The sequence below is a fragment of the Durio zibethinus genome, unplaced genomic scaffold (genome assembly GCF_047325235.1).
Source record: "Durio zibethinus cultivar Kanyao isolate XHJ-2024 unplaced genomic scaffold, ASM4732523v1 HiC_scaffold_3, whole genome shotgun sequence".
Classification (NCBI taxonomy): domain Eukaryota; kingdom Viridiplantae; phylum Streptophyta; class Magnoliopsida; order Malvales; family Malvaceae; genus Durio; species Durio zibethinus.
The window spans coordinates 775,628-781,825 of record NW_028323044.1 but is presented as its reverse complement, the minus strand read 5'-3'; positions in this window follow the sequence as shown (position 1 = coordinate 781,825).

The following is a 6,198-nucleotide window of genomic DNA, read 5'->3' as shown; positions in this document are numbered from 1 at the left end:
TTAAAATTGTTCGTTGTACAGTGAAAAAAAAAAGAAAGAAGTCTTTTTTCTTCTCTTAAGTTTAAGTTAAGTAAAAAAAGGTAAAAGAATTAAATTGAATTTTAATCAGACATCTTTGGCTTTTGTTAGAACCTTTTGAATCAAGTAGTGGAGTGATTCAAAAGGTTCTTGACAGCTTACAATAAGTTTTCTTATATATACGCTGTCCTATCTTAGTATTTGTTAGGCTTAGCCTTTTTATTCAATTCAATTAGATGTTAATGTAAATGAACCATAACTATGTAAACCTATTCCTAATAGATTGACCCCAAAATAGCATATCCAAATTATAAGAAATCCCATAGAAGCCACAAGTGCGGAATTTACACCTTCCAAATTTTTATTTGTTCGGGTATGTAAATAAATCGCGAATACGGTCCAAGTAATAAATGCCCAAGTTTCCTTTGGGTCCCAATTCCAATATGATCCCCACGCCTCATTAGCCCATACGGCTCCCGAAAGAATTCCTATGGTTAAAAAGATAAACCCGAGACTAATAATACGATAACTCCAACGATCCAATTGTTGAGTCAATTGATACCTGTAAAAATTTTTAGAAGAAAGAAAATAAGTGTTTAATAAAACATTGCTTCTTTCATTCATGTATTGGATTTCGCCAAACGAAAATGACTGATTTAATAAATTATTGTTTTTACCAATAATTTTTATGGCTTTTCGAAATGTAATGACTAGAAGAGCTACTGATAATAATGATCCACATAAAAGAGCTGCATAGCCTAATACCATCATACTTACGTGCATCATTAACCACTGGGATTGGAGAGCAGGCGCTAATATTGCGGATTGATGCATTTTGGTTAAAAGACCCGAAGTGGCAAAGCCTTGGGTAAAAATAACACTTGGTGCGGTTATTGCGCTTAAATCATTTTTACGCTTTTTAAAATAGTAAACCATATGAATAAGGGAGAAACCCCATGAAAGAAAGATTAATGATTCATATAAATCACTTAATGGGAAATGTCCTGAATAAATCCAACGAGTGACTAATAATCCTGTTATACAGAAAAAGGTAACTATCATGCCCTTTTCTGATGAATCATATAGTCCTACGACTTCATCGACTAATAAGAATAAGGTTAAAAAATGAATTGTAATTACAATTGAAACGACCGAAAAGGATATATGAGTTAATATATGCTCTAAAGTTGAAAAAATCATAAGAATTCTGAAAAAAGCGAGGGTTTCTAGATTTTATGGAATGGAAATCAGGAATTAAATTCATTATAGGACTTATTCTATCTCTTTTAGAAGATACTATGCCGCTACTCGGACTCGAACCGAGATGCTCTAGCACTGCTTCCTAAGAGCAGCGTGTCTACCGATTTCACCATAGCGGCTTGCTCGAAATCATAATAAGCCATTTTTTATTCAATCGTCGAGATTGAAGGTGAAGGGGTCAATTCAATGTAAAATGTAAAAGAAGCATTTAATTTAAATTGATGAATAAAAACTCGTTTAAATAGCAATTTGAAGGTTCAAAAAGAATCTTTATTATTTATCGTTTTATTTAATTATCCTTTTTTTTATTTAATATTTAATTTAATATTTAATTATTTCAACAGAGATTTTATAGTTTGTGTTTTCCTAAAAGAGAACTCCTCTATTGTAACTAAACTAACTAGTTGTAACTTCAATTCATAGATAGAATTCAACAAAAAAATGTTCTTTATCATTTTAATTTTTTAATGATTCATCTCTCATTCTTTTATATGATTTTTATGAATCTATAAAAAAAAAAATGCTTATCAATTGAATGAATAAATGAATGAAAAAATATTATTTTTAGAGATCACAATTTCAGCACCACATCCAATGATTTCAAAAGATTTATGTAATTTGCATAGCTTTGTATTAATCGTTAGGATTTTGCGTTTTAAGGATTTATCAAACCAACTAGATATTGGGTTGTACACGTTACGTTATATAAAAAGCGTTTCGATTCCTGTCATAATTGTACCATACTTCAAAAAAGTATTTCGAATTTCGAATTCTAAAAATATGTCTTGATTCATCTTCTTATACAAACATAGAATTTTTTTAGATCATTTTAAATTGATACATTATTTGTATATCCACTAAATTATAAAGGGAGTTTTCTCAATTGGGTTGAAAGCAAGGGAAGGATATATAGTAATTCAGAGAAATAATGATTCATAAAGTTACAAAATTGAAACTTAATGGATTAGTTTCAACAACCCAGTTAAAGCTCTTATATATATGTGCTCCGATATAGCTATAGTATAAATATACAAATTTTTATTATTTAATTATTTAATTATTTATTATTATAAATTGAAATTGAATATTATAAAAATAACAAATTATTATAACACTAAGATACCAAATGGGGCGATGGGGAAAATGAGAATCCCCATCCCGGAAATGAAAAAAAAAAAGATATTCAAAAAAGAAAACCTTTGTATCTTATTCGAGTTAAACCAATTCAGATTAAAAAAAAATTATTTGTCGTACAAAAAAACTTTTTGAATTACCCGTAAAAATAGATCTCGATAATGAAAAAGCTTTCAACGCCGCCCAATATCCTTTCTTTTTCCAAACATTTTTTCGAATACGCTTTTTTGATGTAGAAGTACGTTTTTTTGGAACTGCCATTCAAAAAAAAGGTTATTTAGTGCTATAGTTGGATGTCAAAGACATCTATTTTTAAAACAAAATGATCGGTGTCTTTATGTCATTATTTATCTATTCCTATAGATTTTCTAGATTAATAGATTTTCTAGATTATAATTATCTATATACTACTATATAAATTTCATAAGAACTAAATAGAGATGGGAAAATAACATAAAATGCTTCTATTCTAGAAAAAAAAAAAAAAAAAAATATGATATAACCTTTTTTTATTTATATTCCATACACTATCCAGAAAAAAAGAAGAATTTGTATTTAATTTATTGGTACCTTTCTTTTTTATATCTCCATTCAAATCTATAGGATAGATTAGGATCTATTATGATATATAAATTGAATTGATGAAATCAAAAAAACGTAAAAAAGAGTCTTTCCTTCTCTATCTCTGCCTATTTTTTTTGTCGTCCTACATTTATAATTTATACATCTCCATTTATACACGAAAAATACATCAAAACAAAAAAATGTAAAAAAACCATTTTATTTACCTAATAAAAAACAAACTTGAATTTTTTTCTATTAATTGGTAATTGGTCAAGCTCGAAGAGAGAGTATGCCCAATTTTCATTTTCAATCAAATTCGAATGAGACTCGTAATTAATCTGTTAAAGGATACATAATTTTGAAAAAAAAAAAGAATATTTTTTTTTTCCATTAGTAACTCGGTGATATCATTTGATTACTTCTAACTTCGAAATTTGAATATTTTTGAAATATTTGAGAAAGATTAAAAGATTAATAATAGAAAATTCCAGTTAACTTTGTAATATCTTGATTGTATTATTGCTCCCTTTCCATCAAAAGAGATAAGAGCCGGTGAATCAGAAACGATTAATTAAGAAAGAATAAGAAAAAAGTTTTTATGGAGCATACATATCAATATTCATGGATCATACCTTTTGTGCCACTTCCAATTCCTATTTTAATAGGAATGGGACTCCTACTTTTTCCGACGGCAACAAAAAATCTTCGTCGTATGTGGGCTTTTCCCAATATTTTATTGTTAAGTATAGTTATGATTTTTTCGGTCGATCTGTCTATTCAGCAAATAAATAGAAGTTCTATCTATCAATATGGATGGTCTTGGACCATCAATAATGATTTTTCTTTCGAGTTTGGCTACTTTATTGATTCACTTACCTCTATTATGTCAATATTAATCACTACTGTTGGAATTTTTGTTCTTATTTATAGTGACAATTATATGTCTCATGATCAAGGATATTTGAGATTTTTTGCTTATATGAGTTTATTCAATACTTCAATGTTGGGATTAGTTACTAGTTCTAATTTGATACAAATTTATATTTTTTGGGAATTGGTTGGAATGTGTTCTTATCTATTAATAGGGTTTTGGTTCACACGACCTGTTGCGGCAAACGCTTGTCAAAAAGCGTTTGTAACTAATCGGATAGGCGATTTTGGTTTATTATTAGGAATCTTAGGTTTTTATTGGATAACGGGAAGTTTCGAATTTCAAGATTTGTTCGAAATATTTAATAACGTGATTTATAATAATGAGGTTCATTTTTTATTTGTTACTTTATGTGCCTCTTTATTATTTGCCGGCGCAGTTGCTAAATCTGCGCAGTTTCCCCTTCATGTATGGTTACCTGATGCCATGGAGGGGCCTACTCCTATTTCGGCTCTTATACATGCTGCCACTATGGTAGCAGCGGGAATTTTTCTTGTAGCCCGCCTTCTTCCTCTTTTCATAGTTATACCTTACATAATGAATCTAATATCTTTGATAGGTATAATAACAGTATTATTAGGGGCTACTTTAGCTCTTGCTCAAAAAGATATTAAGAGGGGTTTAGCCTATTCTACAATGTCCCAACTGGGTTATATGATGGTAGCTCTAGGTATGGGGTCTTATCGAGCCGCTTTATTTCATTTGATTACTCATGCTTATTCGAAGGCATTGTTGTTTTTAGGATCCGGATCCATTATTCATTCCATGGAAGCTATTGTTGGATATTCTCCAGATAAAAGCCAGAATATGGTTTTTATGGGCGGTTTAAGAAAGCATGTGCCAATTACACAAATTGCTTTTTTAGTGGGTACACTTTCTCTTTGTGGTATTCCACCCCTTGCTTGTTTTTGGTCCAAAGATGAAATTCTTAGTGACAGTTGGTTGTATTCACCGATTTTTGCAATAATAGCTTGGTCCACGGCCGGATTAACAGCATTTTATATGTTTCGGATCTATTTACTTACTTTTGAAGGACATTTAAACATTAATTTTCAAAATTATAGTGGCAAAAAAGGTAGCTCCTTCTATTCAATAAAACTATGGGGTAAAAAAGAAGAGCAAACAATGATTAACAGAAATTTTCCTTTATCCCCTTTATTAACAATGAATAATTTATTAACAATGAATAATAATGAGAAGCCATATAGAATTGGTGGTAATGTAAAAAAAGGGGCTCTTATTACTATTACGAATTTTGGCTACAAGAAGGCTTTTTCTTATCCTCATGAATCGGATAATACTATGTTATTTCCTATGCTTATACTGGTTCTATTTACTTTTTTTGTTGGAGCCATAGCAATTCCTTTTAATCAAGAAGGAATACATTTGGATATATTATCCAAATTATTAACTCCATCTATAAATCTTTTACATCAAAATTCAAATGATTTTGAGGATTGGTATCAATTTTTAACAAATGCAACTTTTTCAGTGAGTATAGCTTGTTTTGGAATATTTACAGCATTCCTTTTATATAAGCCTTTTTATTCATCTTTACAAAATTTGAACTTACTAAATTCGTTTGCAAAAAGGGGTCCTAAAAGAATTTTCTTGGATAAAATAATATATTTGATATACGATTGGTCATATAATCGTGGTTACATAGATACGTTTTATTCAATATCCTTAACAAAAGGTATAAGAGGATTGTCCGAACTAACTCATTTTTTTGATAGGCGAGTAATCGATGGAATTACAAATGGAGTAGGCATTACAAGTTTTTTTGTAGGAGAAAGTATAAAATATGTAGGGGGAAGTCGCATCTCTTTTTATCTATTGTTGTATTTATTTTATGTATTCATTTTTTTAGTAATTTACTACTTTATTTTAAAATTTTCATTTTTAAATATAATTTAAAATTTTATGAAAATTTTCATTTATATTTTTATATTATTTTATATTATATTATTTTATATTATTATATTTTTATATTTTAATTTATGAATTTAAAAATAGTTAATAATTAAAAATTTTAACTAATTTTTTTTTTTCTGGATTATTCATTATTATATGATATTATTATATGATTATATGATTATTCATCATTATATGATATTATTATATGATATTATTATATGGTTATTCATTATTATATGATATTATATGATGATTTTTGAACTTTCCATATACATATATAGAAATATAGAAATAGAAAAAGATAGACTAGAACCGACATCTCTTATGTCATGTCAATGACACATCAGGGATATTAAAATGGAATTGGGATCTGG